This window comes from Bactrocera tryoni, chromosome 3 (assembly GCF_016617805.1).
Source record: "Bactrocera tryoni isolate S06 chromosome 3, CSIRO_BtryS06_freeze2, whole genome shotgun sequence".
Taxonomy (NCBI): Eukaryota; Metazoa; Arthropoda; class Insecta; order Diptera; family Tephritidae; genus Bactrocera; species Bactrocera tryoni.
In genome coordinates, this window is record NC_052501.1 from 82,528,774 (window position 1) to 82,548,279 (window position 19,506).

Below are 19,506 nucleotides of genomic sequence, written 5' to 3' on the forward strand. Positions count from 1 at the left end.
ATGCGATAATTAATTATGCGCTGAGGGCAAAACTGATATATACATACATACTTTGGTATGACGTTTATGATAAATAACAAAAACAAATCTAATAAAAAAAAACCAATAAGAATGTAATACAAATGCAAACGCAAAGAAAACAACAACATTTTGTGAATATATATATATATTTTTGTTTTAAAAAACAATTTCAAAAAATTCAAAATAACTGTTTTTTATTTAGTAACGAGTTTTGGGAATTGGAAAAAGGGTTTTCTTTGCTGTTTTGACGCGTTGTATGCGGTAGGCGTGTTGGGTTAGTTGAAGAATTGAAGAAAATGTGGGCGAAAAAATTTCAGTTCGAATTCGATTATCGAAAATTCTAAAAAAATATTGAATATACAAAAAAAAGGTGGTCTGTTCGCTGAAATAGGCACGCTTGGTGGGTCATCTTGAAAAAACGACAAGTTTTGGAAATTAAAAGAAATACATTTTTGGAAATTAAAAAAGAAACTATTGTTCGAAATTTTCATGGTATATTTATACGTGTTTCAAAAAGAAGGTACTTACGAAAAGGTTCAACACTGGCTATATTTCGGCCTTTTTTGTGGATGAAACGTAAAAATTTAAAATTCTCGTTAAACTAAAAGATATTTTCACTACAATGGCCTTAGAGCAAAACGAAAATCTAAAAAATTTTCAGATTAACAGCGATTTCGAAAAACAGTTGAATTTTATTGGAAATTTGGTCGTTTTCGTTTTTTGATCACATCAGGATGAAAAAAGTTTTATGATGGTCGGATCATTTGTCTTCGAGTTATCACTGCAGCAAATTCGAAAATTATGTTCCGAGAAAAAGGCGTTTAAGTTTGAAGGATCTGATTGAAATGAATTTTTTTTTCTCAAATAACGAAATTAAATATTTTTTTCAGAATTTTTATTTTTTTTTAATTCTACAAACATTCACTGTTAACGAAGGAATTCTGAAGTTTTTCGAAAAAAATATTTAAAAAAAATTCTTCGTTCAAGTCTTTAAAAATTATATCTGAAAGGCCTTTGTAAAATTTAGAACAATATTCTGGAGATGTTTGGAAATTTAATAAGATAATAAAAAAAATTAGATTTTTTGAAACCCGTAAACCCATGTAACCCCTTAAAGCTAAACTGATGAAGGTGATTGAAATGAACGATCCTTAAATGACTGTAACTCAAAAACTATTTTAGATAACGATTTGAAATTTTAGTATGTTATTTTTAAAGGTATAAACTATCGAAATATGAAAGAAACACAAAACAATTGTTTTCAAGATTTGTCTTTTGTAGGGCATTCTTAACAAAAACATATAAAATTACTCAAATTTACTGTTTAGACGATTGACTAAATTCAACGAAACGTTGTTTAGTTTCTACGGTTAAAGTCGCATTCTTCAATTATCGTCTAGACACATGCTTCTAAGAAAATATGAAATAATTCACAGTTATTGCTAATTTTATGCCTTACTTTAAGAAAATTTGGAATCGAGTAGCATTTCAGGCAAATTCGTACATTAGCTGTAATATATGTATATTTTTTAACGTTTCCCCGCAAATATTAGCAGTGTTTTCTGCGACTGAAATACCCCTTTTCTTAGCATAAACTTAAAAAACGCTGAGTTTTCTGCAAAATTTTTATAATAAAAATGTCTTCTGCTCTCAAAATTTGACCGTAAATCTCGTAAGTGCAATTCCGCTTGAAATTCTCTTGCATATAGTCGTAAAAAAGCAGTAACAACAACAACAACCATGTCAAACCACTGGCGTAAATATTCATTTGTAATTTACATATGAAATAATTTTTTATATTATGCGCAACTATGATTGTTTTTCTTGCCCATGTGCAACAAAGCGCCCAAGTGTCGACCTGATTGGCACCGCCAGCGAGTAAATTTCATTGTTATTGTTATTTATTATTGCATTATAAAATTTTAAATTCATGCGCGGACACAATTTGCTTTTTTGCGCTTCCATTCACATTACATTACATTTGTGGCAGCGCATTGTTTTTGGTGTGTGTGTGTGTATGGAAATGTCGACGACGTTCACTCATTCATTCACTCGCCCATTCGTTCTTCCTGTGCTCTGTGCTGTCAGAAGCATCAACGAAAATCATACATACAAATAAATAAAAAATGCAAACTAAAAAGTGAAATTGAAAAAAAAAAAAAACAAAAATATTATTTAAACGCTAAAAAAGTAGCGGCAACAACAAGAGCAATACTAGCGCACAGCAAAACATGATAAATCATTGCAAAAGCAGACAAATGTACACATACACACACATACATGTGTACTGGCAAATGAATATACAGCAAATGTGAACAAACAGCATGACTTTACTCTTACATACATACATACAAACGGACACAGAAAAAGTATCTGCATACAAATACACACTCACAATACAACTGCAACTACAAATACAGAAATATGTAATATGTATCGCAAAAGAAATGCCGTCGTCGCCCATAGATTTCAGCAGCAGGCGGTCGGTCTCTCTGTTTCACTTGACCCCACTATCGCTTCATCCATCTTTGCTATCTGTCTGCCATCTATAGATGTGTATGTGTGTATGTGCAAGCTTTTATTTGACTGCCTGCCTGACTGACTGTTCATTTGGCAGCTTAACTGAATTGTTGCAATGCAGTTTGTAGTATGATATTATTTATTGTATGTACCAAACATACCTCGCAAAGCCCAAAGAATCATAATAGCTGTGCCGCCGCCTTTGAAATTGGTGCCGTGAATCACCTTCAGCGCCTGAATGAAATTATTTTTGCTTTTTGGTTTAATGTTTTTCACTTTTTAGCGGCACTTGGTGCATCGCTATCCCGTTCTCCCTCTGTACCCCTCTTCGCGAATGCTGCATATCAAATGTGATTGTGTGTGGTTGTAAGGCGGCGGGGGCGAAGCGCCGATGCCGATTTCTTTAGTGGGCGGCTGGGTGTATGCTGGATGGATATTCGCGAAAATCGTGTAGCACCGCTATGATTGACTGTTGGCATAGGTTGAATTGGTTTCAATTAAATTGGTGAATTGTGGTTCATACATTTGTTGAGGGTGTGCGCACACAGACATATAAGGATGTGCATATGTGGAGTAGAGCTTGTGAGCAGGAATAATAAATCGGTAACTACTTCCCAATCACGGCAACTTTTTTTGTGGATTTTTCATATTTTTCAACTTCACTTTTGTGAAAATATACCTTATTCATATATATACAGTGAATATATGCATGTATACGTACACATATGAACAAAATATAAACAGTTTTATGCTCTGCTGTTCTTCCTTATATCAAAACTATCACTTTCCCCCCCAACTGTTTGCTTTCTCGAGCGTCTGTGTGGCTTCATGACTGATCTTTCTTAATTTATTTGAAAGCAACCATATTTTTTTTAACTGCATACGTATTGTTTTAGCTTTAGATACCTTAAAAACTACAACAAAAAGAAATGCTTAGAAACGACGCATTAATAAAGCTCACTTACTCATTCATGTGTATATATACACATACACACATTGTTCATATAAAAATGTATCTCACACCAGTTCGCTGGCTACAGCAGAAGATTTGATTGATGTCGAGCTTGGCTTTTGAGTGAACTGCTCGTTTAGTTAAGCATGCGTGGGTGCAGTCGGATATGTTATAATTTAATATACTTGTCTTAGTTGGGATTTCGCTTTAAAAATTAATTCTAAGTTGGATAAAAAATTAAAAAAAAAATAAAGAAAAACATATACGAGTAAATAAAATATAAAATAAAAAAATGTATTTATATATAATATGGAAGGTTAGATTAGAGGCACTGCTTGGTCAAGGAGTTCTCAAAGAAACCAAGAAATTTCAGATTAATAATTTAGAACTAATTTTTTCGGTATACCAATTGCTGCCAATATTACTGCTGGATCTAGCCTTTCTCCTTTTTTTTCTGGGTATAAAATTTACTGCTTTAATGACATATATTGTGACAAAAGAAGTAACCGGAAATTCTAAATAAAACGCAAATTGTTTTATTATACATCAATATTTATTTTGTCGCCTTCCGAGTAATGCCCAGGTGATCCAGTCCTCGCAACACTTTTTGTGCTGACCTTCAGCTCCTTCAGCGACTTTTGTTTTATATCTTCGCTCGACTGAATATTTGAAGACACGGAGCAGCAATTAAGGTTTGGGGAACAAGAAAAAATTACAAAGAGCCAAGTCTGGTGAATACTGTTGTTGACCAATGGTATTCATTGGGTGTTTGACTTTAAATTCGGTCCGTTTTCGATGAACGTTTTCACTGAAACACCTCAATACGACCGAATCGAACTTCTTAATGACCGTCTGTCCCTCCGGAACAAATTCATGATGCACTAAACCACGAAAATCAAAAAAAAAAAAATAATGAGCATCTCCTTGATTTTTGAAAAAACATTCAGCTTAATTGGGACGAATCGAGTAACGCGTTTCATACCCAAAATGTTCACCAAAACCATTCGAACGGACTCGCGAGAGTCTCTCTTGCCATCTCTCTAACACTTTCCTGACGATTTTCAAGCACCATATTCTTCATTTTTTAATTTTTGTAAGTATCAGTTGAGAAGGTCGTCTAGAATGAGGCATGACTTCAACGTTCTCTCGTCCGTCTTTAAAGCTTTGTACAACTCGTAGGCTTGTGTTTTTGATAAAACTTAATCACAGTAAGCATTTCCAACCTTTGCACCGATTCTGAACACGAAATTTGGTTAGAAATACAAAATTTGAGGCATTGTGAATTTAAATTACAATTTCCATTGAAGACATGGTTAGTTTATATAGACTGACTGTCATGCCTTATATAGACTTACTGGTCCTTTGTAATGTCAGATGGAGGTTCAGTTTAATTTGAGCTGCAATATTTGTCATACATGATGTTAAGGTTGTTTTGCGTATTTTCAGAGCTATTTGATATCTAATTTTGAGACTTCATTTAGTCCCTTGAACTGTGAAGCTCTTGGATGTCGAAGACGCGCTCTATGTAGATAATGCTGGAAGGAAGCATAGGAGATGTTCCAGCGCCTCTCTCGAGTCTGTATAAGACAAGGAACTGTGTACATTTTTTATGTTATCCACATCAAACTTTCGGTGACTTATTACAAAAGCATCTGTTATTTTAATGAACCAGCGCAAGTCATTCATGCAACGTTTAGCCTTTAATTCATTTCTAGGAACTTCATTTGTATAACAAAATTTATATACAATTACTTTAGAATTTATGCCTTATATACACACACATGCATCCATATAGTACATACACACACACAGTGTAAAGTACTCTTCGCTTGCAAAGTTACTTTAATGAATGAGCTTCTAAATCTTTGATAGCCGATTAACATAAACAATCGTCGAGATTTACTTGAGCTTTGTGTAAATAATTGCGCGCGAGTGTAGAAAATGAAGATGTGCATGCGATTGTGTGTATTTATGCCTGCATATACATACATATGTATGTGCAATAGCGCGGTAGGTGTTCCACACAAATTTCTGGTAATTCGAGTGTCTACTCGACGCAGTAATCGGCTTCGAAACTTCAAAGGCAGTAGCAAAGCCAGCGAAAAGCCCATATAATTTATGTCCACAAATATTATCAGTACGCAATTCTATAATTGAAAAGCAAAAAAAAATCTCTAACGGTACCTGTGTGCTGTGCACATATGACACACAAGTATATCTGTGTGTAGTGTACAGTATTTTGACACACAAAAATTATATGCTTTCGGTGGCACAATTTGGAATCTGTGTGTATAAGAGTAGGTGCTTATGCCGAGTGCAATCGCATAACCTATAGAGCCATATAAAGGTATATAAGCGAGAGCTACATATATAATATCTACTATATATACATAAGTGTATATAGCTACTTCTGTGCTCATAAACTACATATGTACTGTTGAGCGTGCTTTTACTGCAGTTTCTGGTATTTTGCTCGCACTTCGACGGCGTTCTTTATATGCATATTTGCCATAAATAAAAAAATTACTGCTGCATACAGTCATTGCTCCAGCGCTTCACTACTCCTTAGTCTACTTTCGTGCCACTTTTATCTGTCTTCGCTCGTTCTTACGTTTTTGGGGCATTTGTACTTACTGATTTATTTGGTGCAGCGCGCTGAAATGGTGCTCATATTCAATAAATTGTCACACAAAACGTGCCACCAATAATTGCCAGCAAGCATAAAAAATGTAGCGTAACAACTTACAAGCGGATTCTGGAGGCTTTGGAGTTTGGAGTACATACATATGTATGTATGTATATTATGGAATGCGTCATGGGTGCTGATGACAGTGTGTATATCAAGTGCAGGGAAGCAAGTTGATGCAGGTCATTTGAAGAATTATAAGTTAGAAGTAATGTGGTGAGACAGCTCAGTCACAATACCGAAAATTCGGGATTAATTTTTCAGGATTTCGTGATTCTAAATATTTAAAATGTATGTATAAATTACTGTTAATTAAAAGCGAAGTAATGTACTGAGAAAGCGTAATCGTAATACCGAAAATTCGGTATTAATTTTTCGGGATTTCGGGATTCTAAACATTTAAAATTTATAAATTACTGTTAATGGTTTTTATACTGCTTAACATAAATTATTCACAATTTTTAAATTTTTTATGTATGTATGTATGTACATATGTATATACTACATATCGCTCATTTGCTGCAAGACCGGCATAAATCAAAAAACGTGATTTTTGAGTTAATGATGCAGAATTGTTCGTTATATCATACTTCATGATGAGTGAAAAATTCATATGAATACCTCTTATATGCTCCGCTTGAGAAAAATGGAATGTAACAACTTACAAACGGATACTTGATGCAGGTCACTTGGTGAATTACAAGTTAGAAGTAAGGCAGTCAGAAAGCTCATTCTCATTCGCGATCCCGAAAATTCGGGATTCTAAAAACGTTGAGATTTATAAATTACTATTTTCATATTTTCTTAAAATACATTTTTCAAAATTTTTTTCAATAATGCGATTTTTTTTATATACGAGTATGTATGTACATACATATCTACAACTAAATTACTAAATAATTAAATGTTGGTATTATTGTATCCTTAAAATTTACTGCATTAACATTTAAAGTCCTGAATGTTTCTTATTTCCCACATAATAATCTGGGCTTCACTTCTTGGCAAAATCAATTTTTATCACAACTAAGTAAATTGAGATAAATGCGGCGATTTCGTTCAGCGTTAAGGCTGTTTTTGGCTACTCACTGCATTGCCGGATGTCCTGCTATATATTGCAAATACTTTCATATATATTTATATATGTATATGATAAGTGTGCTGCCAAAATCAGACACTTAAGTTCACCCACTTATTTAGTGATCAAAGCAGGTTGGTTTCACCCACTTCTTATAAATCTACATCAAAGGCTCGCAATGCAAAGCTCAAGCACCCATGATTGCCGCTACTACTTACGATTGTTCCGTTTAATTTTTTTACTGCTTATTTATAAATTCTCTTCTTCTTCATTTCATGCATTCCGATTTTGACAAGCTTCCTTTCCACGCTTCGTGCTTGTGGATAGCCATGAACTTGCACACACTTTTGCATACTTCACCCGCCTGATTTGTTTGCGTTGCCGCTTTTGTATAGATTCTTCTACTGTTTTTATCACATTTTATTTGCTACTTCCTATTCGTATTGCGCGCAGCTTTCCTCTTGTCTTTATTACGCATATTTCTGTTATTTATTTGACAAGTTTGTGTAGGTTGTCGTCGCCTATCTCTCGTTGACTGCTTTCGGCAACGGTGAAAACGTGACGAAAAGCTGCGAAAATGCTTCCTTCCGCACCGCGCGGCCTTCCTTCCTGCCACACACACACACACATACCCAAACAAATAATAATAATAAAAGTATAAAATATTAAATAAAAAAATCAGTACATGCCTCTGCGGCAAGTAGATATATAGGTGTATATACATAAGTAAGTGTGTATATATGTGCTTATTTATTTATGTGCTGTCAGCAAAGTGCTGGAAAAGTTGCTGAATTTTTTACGCTCGTAAAGACCCAATTTCGCCGTAAGACATATGTGTGTATATATAGTTATTTCCATATGTACATACTTTCTCTTATGTAATGGTTCAGTATATAGGGTGTATACATACAAACATACATATGTGTAACATAACTTTTATATACGAAAGAATTTATAGCATTTTATCTCTGCACCTTGCAGCACAGCTGTCTTTTCGGCCGCCTTATTTACACATACATACATACTTCCTCCTGGCCGTGTGTCCCTCTCGCTCTTTCGAGAGCAAAAAATGTTCATAATTTACCGCCAAAATAAACATTTGCCAAAGTTTCGTCTCTTTGGAGTTCAGTTTAGTTAGACTTTTTCTTTAATTTGTTCTTCCGTGTTTTTATTTCCTTCTTCCAGCTACCGTGTGCTGTCGCTCATCCTTTTTGTTTTTGACTTTTCATCTACTTTTGTTTTATGCCATTGATTTTGTTTTATGTTGTGTCTTAAATTTTTGCGTAGCTCGGAAAGTTCACTCATAATTTTGTTTGAGATTTAATTTAATTTGTTCGGCAACAGAAGAATTTTAAACTTTTGCTGCTTTGAAAATATTTGGCACAGTTTTTGTTGTAAATTTTGTTGTAATTTTTCTTTGTTTTTTGAATACAGCTGGTGTTGACGCTCTTTGTGTTGAGATAGGATAAAATATGCTTTGAGTTCTTGGGTAAATAGTTTTCCTTGGTTTTACTTTTTAACTTTTTTAACTAAAATAAATATCTTTTTATAAAGACTCTTGCCTATTGTTATGTAATAATAATTTGTGATTTAATACAAATTTGATCATGTCATAACTTTTCGTATGTAATACCTAGAATTTACAAGGCACTGTTTTTTTTTTTTTTTGTTTTGAGCATAAAGTCCTAAAAGTAGATCGATCTAGTTATGTTTCAAGGCAACTTGAAGCAAGAAACTCTTACATACATCATTTGAAAGGATTTCACTCTTGTCTTCAGTATATGCTCTACGTTAAAGGTGAAGAGATGCGTAGAACGCTCTAAAAGGAGACGCTGACCGAAGCTGTGAATCTCGACTTACCAATAAAAATTATAGCAAAAGGCTTCTGTTTTTGAAGTTAAGAGCGTAGAGCTTCTCCCGTGAATCCTATATGGGAAAAATTAATAAGAATAATGAGAAATGGAGCCTGTTATTTTGCATAGGCCGCCATGGCTGGCATCAAAGTCTAATGGAATTTCCTGATCGAAAATTATAAAGAAACACATTAACGAGTGATCCAAGTTGAGGTACTTTTTTCAAAACCCTATTTTCGATAGATCACGCGTGAGTCGTGTAAAGCTGTCAGATAATTTTTTTTCGGTATTATTTGGCATTTCATCATGGAAAGACGTACGCCTTAAATTTAAAGCGAACAAAATACAGTTTGTGCAAGAAATGAGGCCGTTCGAACTTCCCAAGCGGCATCGATTCGTTCTACGTGCTCTTGAAAAGTTCCAAGGAGATCTGACGTTTTTAAGCCAAATTTTGCATTCGGGACAAAGAGCGGCCTAAAGAGATTCAAGAGCTGCCATTTTATAAAAAAAGAAAAGAAAAAACGGTTTGGTGTGGTTTGTCGGCCGGTGAAACCATCGGTCCATGATAACCGACTATTTGATGCCTGAAATTGAAGCTTATGATCTCGGCGACATTTGGTTTCAACAAGTCACTGGATTTATTGAGACAACGTTTCGGTGAGCAGAAAATTTCACATTTTGGTCCGGCCGATTGGCCACCAAGATCTTGTGATATCACACCGTTAGACTTTTTCCTGTGGGGATATATAAAGTATAAAGTCTATGCGGATAATCCCGCTTCGATTCCGGCTCTAGAGCAAAACATTACACTTGCCATCAGCCAGTTACCAGTTGAACTGTTCGAACAAATCATTGAAAATTGGATTCAACGAATGGACCATCTGAGACGTAACCGTGGCCAACATTTGAAAAAAAAATAAATGCCAAAGAATGTTATTTTGAATGATAATAAACACTCCCCACTAATTTTGAAGTTTTTGTGTTTTTTCTTTAAAAAAGTGGGGAACCTCGATATGGATATTTATATGGGCCTCCATTGTTGTATATTTCTGTAGTATACGGTACAGTTATTGGGACAGCACTACAAGGTTCAAGTTTAAGTAAGACAAGGGTAGACCTGCAGTTGGTAAAAAATATTTTATTAAAAGCAGGATATTTGATTAAAAAACAGGTCAAATGTAAAGTCCCCGGCTAGACACATTGATGGCGCTATTAGAACTAAATCCAAATGACTTTATATATAGGGTTGATAAGAAAAAACAATGGCTAACATCGATAAAAAAATTGAAGATTTTTATAACTCAGCGAGCACTTTGCGGAAAAGCAGAAGCTTTATAATAGTTGCTTGGAACATTCGAATTATTCAAAACTTCAACGCTGGCATTTTTTAATAATTTACTTAAATTATTTCCTTTCTTCATCGTTTTCCTGCTCATAATCATAGCTTAGTGAAAGGCTTGGCGATTGCTCTACACCTAGTTAATAGGTTAAGAATAAGCACTTCCACGTATTGCTGCAAGTAAGCGCATTAAATTTACCATGCAATCGCCTAAGTAGAAGTGAGACTCACGAATTAAGAATATGGCGAAAAGCTGCATTTGCAAGCGCCACAAACTGCGGCAAGCAAAATGCAGTGCAGCAACTGCGCAGCGCTGAGCTGAGCGCCCATAGAACTTTTGTGCAATTTAAACGATTAAAACTACAGTTGCTGCACGGTGTCTTGAGTGTTATGTAATATACCTGAGAGTGTGTATGTATGTGTTATGTACAAGCATAGGAGCAAACTGCTAAGTATGAACGAACACCTTGGATTTCGCATTGTGTCTGTCTGACCCAAATGCCCAAATTGCAAATCCACTTAAGACAGTTAACAGTTAGAAATGTAAGCAGACTTAAGCGTCGGCAAATATGTATGAAAGTAATAAAGCCGCAGGGTCGTTTGCTGAATACGTGTGTGTGAGTGAACAATTTTTTAAAAGTCGAGCAGAGGAGAAGAAGATCAACACATATACAAGCACACATACATATGTACATGCAATGAAAAGTTTACTTGCCACGCAATCCAGCATTTGATGTCTGAGGCGCTTACTCGTGCACACGTCCAAGGGGGTATGGCTGGTGCTCACTCTCCGCACTCAATTTAATTAAAAAAGAACATGCCGAAGATGTTCGGCGGTGTAGGATGTGCACACAAACACGCATGCATTTGTACAGGAAGAAGCAGCAGCGTAAAAACGTAACCGCAATTGGAAAAGCACAAATTTAAGTGCGCTTATGGAAATATATATATACATACATACACTCGTATATACAAGTATGTAGTATATAAGTATTAAATAGTGAGCAAAAACTCGATTTTTCAATCAACAATTATATAATTTAGCATGAAAAGGGAAAATGTGCTGTATGAACGATTGTTTTGGGAAGGAAGTATAATGAAATGTATGTAATTAAGGCTTACAGGTAACACAACTACAATAAATAAGTAATTGGCCATGCACAGCCCTCCTCGCCTGACGTATCTCACAAACAGAGACACGCTTTATTTCTTACACGATTCTTTCCTGCGGCCGCTAAAATCGCAGGCGGGCAGTGGTGGCACTTAAATGCTGCAAATGTTGCAAGCCGGTATGCCACTAATTGCAAGTAGTTGTATAACATATGTAAGTACACGTTTGAACATATATACCTACATTTATATCGAAAAATTACTTTGATCAACTTAAATATATACTTATAGGTATATATATACACATATGTACATATATAGATATGTACTTATATACTTAATTGTGTATTTTACATCGCAAACCGCAACTTGAACTGTTGTGCCTTGAAAAGCAAAAAACAAAGAACGAACAACAATAAAAACTTACCACAGTTGTATTGAAAGTGAATAGTGCATTTGAAAAGCTACCCGCCACAGTAGTACACAACGGCAATGTTGCACACGCGTTTAGTGTTGCAAGTCAATGGCAACCGCGTAAATGAGCGAACAAACAGACTTACTTATATAATATTTATTGCTAACTATTCTTGCTCATTGGTGTGGCCTAGTAGGAAATTGATTAACAGGATATTTAAGGGATTACATGGGTTTCCTCGGGTAAAATACAGACTTTTTCAACAATTTTTTTTTTATACAAAAAAAATTAAATATTTTATTAGATTTTTTTATTATTACAAATATACAATATTAATAAAGAAATTTTGAAATTTTTGGAAAAAAAATATTTTAACTTAGCCATTGCCACGCCATTTCCGGTGACGCAGGATAACACGTAAAAATACGTGTTTTAGTTAAAACCTTAACTTAGAACTTGGACGAAGGAAAAACAATTAAATATTGGATTTTCTGCAGACATTTTTGCAAAAAAAAGAAAAATTCAGTGAAAATTTTGAGAAATTTTTTTCCAAAATGTTGTAATCGAAAAAAAAATCCTTCATCCAAGTCTTTAAAAATTGTATCTCAAAGACCTGTCTAAAATGTCATGAAGATCGGTTGAGTAGTTCTCGAGAAGTCTTGCCAACCGACTTCAAAAATACAGTTTCGAGTAAGATGCGTTTAAAAAAGGGGCACTTAGCTTAGCTAGCCTCGAGCGCACAAGTTCTTAAGGCTATATCTCCAAAACTATTACTCGGATCAATTTGAAAACTTAAGACAATATTTTTGGCTCATAGTAATAGTGAGGATCTTAAAAAAGACTTATCAATACAATCATCGATGGATTCCTGCTTTAATTTACATAAACTTTTTTTTAAAAGCATACAGCATGCTTAACATATATCGCCAAATCATTTTTGCAATTTGTGTTTATGATTTAACGAATATTTCCTACTTACCTTTGCTTATAAATACTTTCAACTGCTGCCACACGCGCTGCTTACAATTTGGGCTTTGCTTTTTGGTTTTGGTAATGTGAAACGTTTAGCAAAGAAATAAAGGAAGAGTTGCATACGTACATATATACCCATATATATGTTTAAGCACACTTATACATACATATGAATTTGAATGTCTGTACATTTGTATTCCTTTGAATGACGTGCGAATGCTTGAGTGGATTGTTTTATTATTGTTATAGTATTTGTTGTTGCAAATGTTGTAGTTGAAGGCACTACTGCAATTGTTAAAAGTTCAAAAGGGTGAGTTTTTCGACCACATTGTGGCGACTGGTGGGCAACTATAACTACCACAGCAGGAGTAAATATTCACACACATGCAAACATATCTTGATATGAGTGTTTGTGTGTATATATACTTAGCCATAGCCAAATGTAAGCACAATAGCAGCAACGGGCAATATAAAATCACACAATAGGCGAGTCGTGTAACTAAAGTAAATAAAAGTGAATGATTGTAAATTTGCTGCCATACACATGTGTATGTATGTGCATTGTATATTCATATATCCTTTGTGGCAGGCAATGCAATTTATTAATTGCTCTGGTGGACATAATGACACAGAGTTGATACTTTTTACATGCATTAATATATACATACATATAGTTTAGCTGTTCTCAATAATACATATATAACATATTTGTTTGTCGCTTTACATGGATGTAATCAAAGTGTTTCAGAAAGCACTAATATCAAAGAAGCGGCTATGTTTAATGAAATACAAAATATTCGCTCAGCAAACTTAATTTCCATATACTTTGTTTGGTATAACATAATTTCAGGCGTTTAAAAACTTTTTTCATTTATCAAACATCGATAACGTTTTCTTTTATAATGCATATATTACAGATATTTTCCAAACTTAACAATCATTTTGGCGTGTGGCACTGACTCATGTCTTCCTCAATACAAATAGAAGTCTGTAGTACTCTATAATTCCAGTAATAATCAGCACAGTTATTCCTCTGGATATCATGACTCACAAAAAAGATAATAATCCCATTTTTTTACAAGATAAAAGTAAAAACACTAAAAACTAGCTTCTATGAATTTTTCTTATAAATTTTTAGGTTATGCGAAAAATATCTGAATAAAAAAGTTATAGACCTCTTCCCTACCTACAATATTGCTGAATAACTTTTTTCTGCAGGACTCATATTTTTTCCGGAAATCGAGAAAAACTCAGTTTTAACTCTTAAAAATTTAGCCACCCCACTCTCGTTACTTTTGCCGACCTCAGATCGGACGTAAATTATTTCTCTCTTAATATTTGTTATTCATTTCTGAAGGGTTTGAACCTGAATTTCTTTTTTTTTATCATTTTCAAAGCCTTCTGCACTGGTCTCTTGTTGCAATCGCAAAATATATTTTTATATATTGAGTAGTCGAAAAAGACTTTTCGTATTTTGTCAATAGATTTCGTTCTAGTAAATATACGACTCAGTACTACCAGTCACATTGTGTCGTACCTTATAGTGTTGGAAAGGTGAGTTAAACTTCATTTGACAAAAAAAAAAATTAGTTTCGGGGAAGTTGAAAAAAAGTTACAGCTGTTCAAAAATTCGTGAAATTAATAAAAAAATTCGCTATATTTTGAAATTTTTGTATAAAAAGGGATGAATGCACGCAAGCCACCAATAAAGTTTGTGAAGTTTACGGAGATAATGCTGCAGTTCGTGTAGCACAACAAAGGTTCGCTTCCGTTCTGGAAATTTCGCTGTGAAAGATGCACGAAATTATGGAGCCATGACCTTGCTAAGGAATTTAACATTCATCATCAAACGGTTTTGAACCATTTAAAATAGGCTGGCTACAAAAAGAAGCTCATTGTTTGAGTACCACATGATTTGTCTATGAAAAATTTAATGGTCCGATTTAACATCTGCGATTCTTTGCTGAAACGAAATCGAACCATTTCTGAAGCGAATGGTAACTGGAGACGAAAAGTGGCTAGAAAGTTTTGATGCTTCCACCATATAATCGTGACCTTGCACCATCGGACAACCATTTGTTTCGGTCAGAAATCAGAAAAGCTTTACACTGATGCACATTACATTAAAGTTCATTAGAAATATAAAACAAGTTAGTTGAAATTTGATTAGTAATACGAAAAGACTTTTTCGACTACCGATACTTCCGATGTTAACAGGCAAAGAATGAATATTTTTTAAACCGAAAAGATGCCGAACAAGGACTAATTGCGAGTCAATTGGTTTGAAAACTATTCACAATTAAATTATTCAAATCAGCTAAACGCCGAAATGCATGCTTCAACTTCGGGTTTATTAGGCAAAAATTTCTAAATTTTCAAGGGAATACCAAATTAGCGTAAATGTAGAATTTATTGCTATGGTTTGATATTAGTTTATGGATATTTAAAAAGTCGTTTTCATATTCCTTTGAATTGCTTTATATAACTCTACTCTTCATTTTGATTTTTTTACTTTTAATTAAATTGCTTAAGTAATATAGTTCTCATCACTTTGCACCACAAACAGAAATTCATTTGTCCACAAGAATTTCGTTAAGCAAGCAACAAACAATAGCTTCATGAAACGCTTTTCAAACAAAGGCAAACAGAACGCATATGTATGTAGCAAAAACCAAAAAACAGCAACAACTCATAGGAACAACATGAAAAAGTAAACAAACGAAAATGAAAATTGTCTCAACAACACAATTAAAATGCACTCAACCATAGTTACGAACAAAAGTTAGTACATTATTGCACAGTTGCATACATGCGCTAAGCTATTTACAAGCTCACAATACACACATACATATGTACATACATAGCCAGAATGTTATACTGTATAAAATGAAACATGAACCCCATAGAATGTCACTATGCATGTAGTAAGCATAAAAGGTATGAAGTTATGGAAGTTGATATGCGCACATACACTTGCATGTGTGTGTGTGTGTAGGCCAGCATGTGTCAATGTCTGCACAACGAGACAAACGAGACAGCGAGGCAAAGATGCGTATCTGAAAACAATTAAAGTGGCGCAATTGTTTAAACAAAAGAATCACACACAAAAAAATAGAAAAAACTGGCGTAGAACAAAGGGAGCTTGGTACCAAAGAAGAATAGCAAATAAAAGAAAACAAATACGGGTAAATAGTAGTAAAAATGTGACCGCTGCTGCCATACAGCGCAAGATAGAAGCGCTTTAGCAGTTGTTACATATTTAATTACAGCTACAACAACAATTACAATGCAAGCGAGAGAGACGTGTGGAGGGTGGCAAGTAGTATGTAGTTGATGCAAGCAAGAGAGACGCTCCAAACAACAGATAGCAAAGTTGGGAATTCGTGAAGGCTGTCACCAAACAACTTCAAAGTGTGCTTGAGGTTAAGTACAGCAAGCGCAGGAAGCGCAATATGCCACTGTGACAGACAAGGTGTAGTATAAAAGGTGGTAGATAAAGAGAAGCTGAAGTATGTAGCTGGTTGTAAATAAAGATACTAGCAACTGCAGCCGTTGCAACACCAACGAAGACAAACAGCTTCAAATTAAATCTAGAGCACACATTTTGTTGTTGCTATTATGGTTGTAAGACAGGTGTTGCATACCAACATATTACCTCAGCTTAACATTTCATCACTTTCTGTTTCAACTTTGCCACATATTCGTCGCGCGTCACTGTTGTTTGTATTTTCTATGTGTTAGAGTAGGTTATCAGTTGGCAGGGTGGCAGCTTCATTTTCCGTATTAATTATATAAATACAGAAGATATTTTATAAAGCTGAGATAGTGCCAAGTTCTCACTGAGTCGAATAAACTTAACCTGCAATAAATAAAACAATAATGATTTTCCAACCTCATCATCCAATCTCACATTTTCCAATAGTCAGCTGTCTGCTAATTGTAATGCCGCCTGAATTTTTAGACTTTTTTCAAGCTCTCGTCGAAGCGCTGCTTGAAATGTAGACTACTCACACTATACAACAGAAGGAAATGCTTATTGGTCAATGCAGTAAAAATGTATCTGAAAGTTGGCCGTATATATCAGGATGACTATCACACTGATATAAGACTAATCTGGAAGAGCTTCTAGAACCTAGAATTTTTTTGTGCGATGTCGTTATAAAAAGGTTATGAAAACGACCTGTATTTCACACTTCATAATTACTAAAGGTCCAATATTTTTTCCTATAAATGAATCAATAAAAAATTTTTAAAATAATTCTATGTATGTTCTAAGGCTCTGGAAATTATCTCTTACATCCGGCCAATGCATACATAAATGAAGTATAGGGCAGTGCTTACGGTCAGCCGGCTCGAGATTTTAGACTATTAAAGTCAGACCCGGCGTCATCACGATCAAGGTATATATTCGACCGTGTTAATGAACTCGGGCTAATTTGGCAATGTTACCATGAAAAGGAGGGAAATTTATCTATGCGAATGCTCAGCCTTCAGTCGTATGGGACAGGACAGGTTCCACGGCTCCCAATGATACAACTTAAGACACTTTGGGGAACTGGGGTGGAACAGAATCAGGTTTCATACCACATCGTCTGAGTTGCTGGATAAGACTTAATTCGGTTAGCACACGGGGGCACAATGGGCCTAATGATGGTCTAAGTGCGAGTTTGCCGTGTGCAGCGCACGGGACTCCATTTTCAACCAATGAATACGTACGTTCTCAGAGAGAAGTAGAGAAGATAATTTAAGTATGTTTTCTCTAATATTCGTACAATTAACTGGTACAACAAATATTGAGGTTATGTTAAGGAATTATGGAGGGATAGCCATGGAACAGGTTAGAAACTACTATGGATAAAATCGGGTTCTTATAACCTTACAATTACTTTTGTGTGGACGGAAACTGATATTGACATTATAAAATACCCTTCTCTCTAAAATTTCTCACCACTTCCAAGTCTGAAATATCCTTTACTAAAGAAAACTGATTTATAAAAATATTTATATAAAAGAAAGAAAAACATAGGTTTGATGCTTAGAAGATTAGTGTGAAGCTTCATACAATATGTCTTATCTAATCTAAAAGTGCAAATAAGCCACCATCCTGTAACAAAGAACGACTAGCAACTATTTGTAAATAAAATTTGTTATGTGAAGTCAACGTTTAGCGCACATTTCTACAAATTAACCCCATCGACCAACAAATGTTTGCTCTTTCATTGCAAAGTTGCGAGCAATAGTAGCAGTTAGCGATGCCATTGCAATGGTGTGGTGACGGTTTTGCTTGGATTGTGTAATTTTATTAGAGATATACACTCGATGTTGTTGCTGTTGCCACAGTCATTGTGGCAAGGCAACAATCAAGTGGTCGCAGGGAATTAACTTCCTCTCGTCACTCGCACAAGCTGGTAGGCTAACAATACTTCATGTTGCTGCTACAACAACGTATGTAAGTTGAGCACCAAACACCAACATGCAGGCATACAAACATTTGCTGCTGAAGTGACAAGCAATTTCTTTATGTTTTGTTGCAGCACCTTTTGCTTCAGTTTGAACTTTGAACGCACCGCTGTGGCAGTGGCAGCTACACTGACTCATCGCCCATATATAGCAGTTTGCAACACATGCAACAACATATTTGGGTGTCTGTGTGTGTGTTTGTGTGTTAAAGCCGGGTTACATATGTGCTTATAAGTCTGCTCATGCCTGCAGCCTGCATTTTATGCTTATATGTAGAAAAGTTGAAAGGAAAATCCTCGGCAAATAAACCTCTCCGTATCTGCAATGTTGCTTGACATCAACTTGAGCTGCGTGTTGGGCTGCGTTGAGCCGGGGTGGACAGACAGGCTGCAAATTAAAAAAGTTTTGCCTGCGTCACAGTCGATGCCATAGCTTTTGCCTGGCGAACGCTTCTTTTTTCTTTTCGCATTGCTACTACATCTTCGTATTCTAAGTCTTAGCGAGCTTTCTGTAGGCTTTCTTCGACTTACTTTTACTGCTAATACTTTTGCAGTGGCAGTTGTCGTTGGCATTAACTCTGGGGGCGCTGCGTTTACACTGGCTCTAGTAGTCTTGATAGCGCACAGTGGAATGTCTTTAGTTTTTTACTAAAAATAAATTTCAATGCTTTTTGGAAGATGCATAACTGGTATAAATAATTCGTCCAGTATCTACAAAGAGACGGAAAGCTTTTTAGAAAGAAACGTACCTAAAAGCTTCGTAGAATGCATTGATTATGCTGCTATTGGATTAAGTTGAAGAGTAGGAACAAATTTGTCAATATTTTCCTATAAAATATGTATTTATAAGCGGTATTCTTGTAAGCTCAGCTTTGTTATAATTGTTAGTTGTGAAAGTCAAATAGAAGCAGCTTAAATATCTATTCATAACAGGGAAATTGAAAGCTCTTTCTAGGAATTTCAACTACAAACGTTCAAGTTTCAGTATGAGCTTTGATACTCGACCGTAGATTTCAGATTCTATCCTTTAAATGCTTGATTTCGAAATATATATACATATGAGTGAGAGGGAGAAATAATTGACAGTAAAGTTAATGATCAACT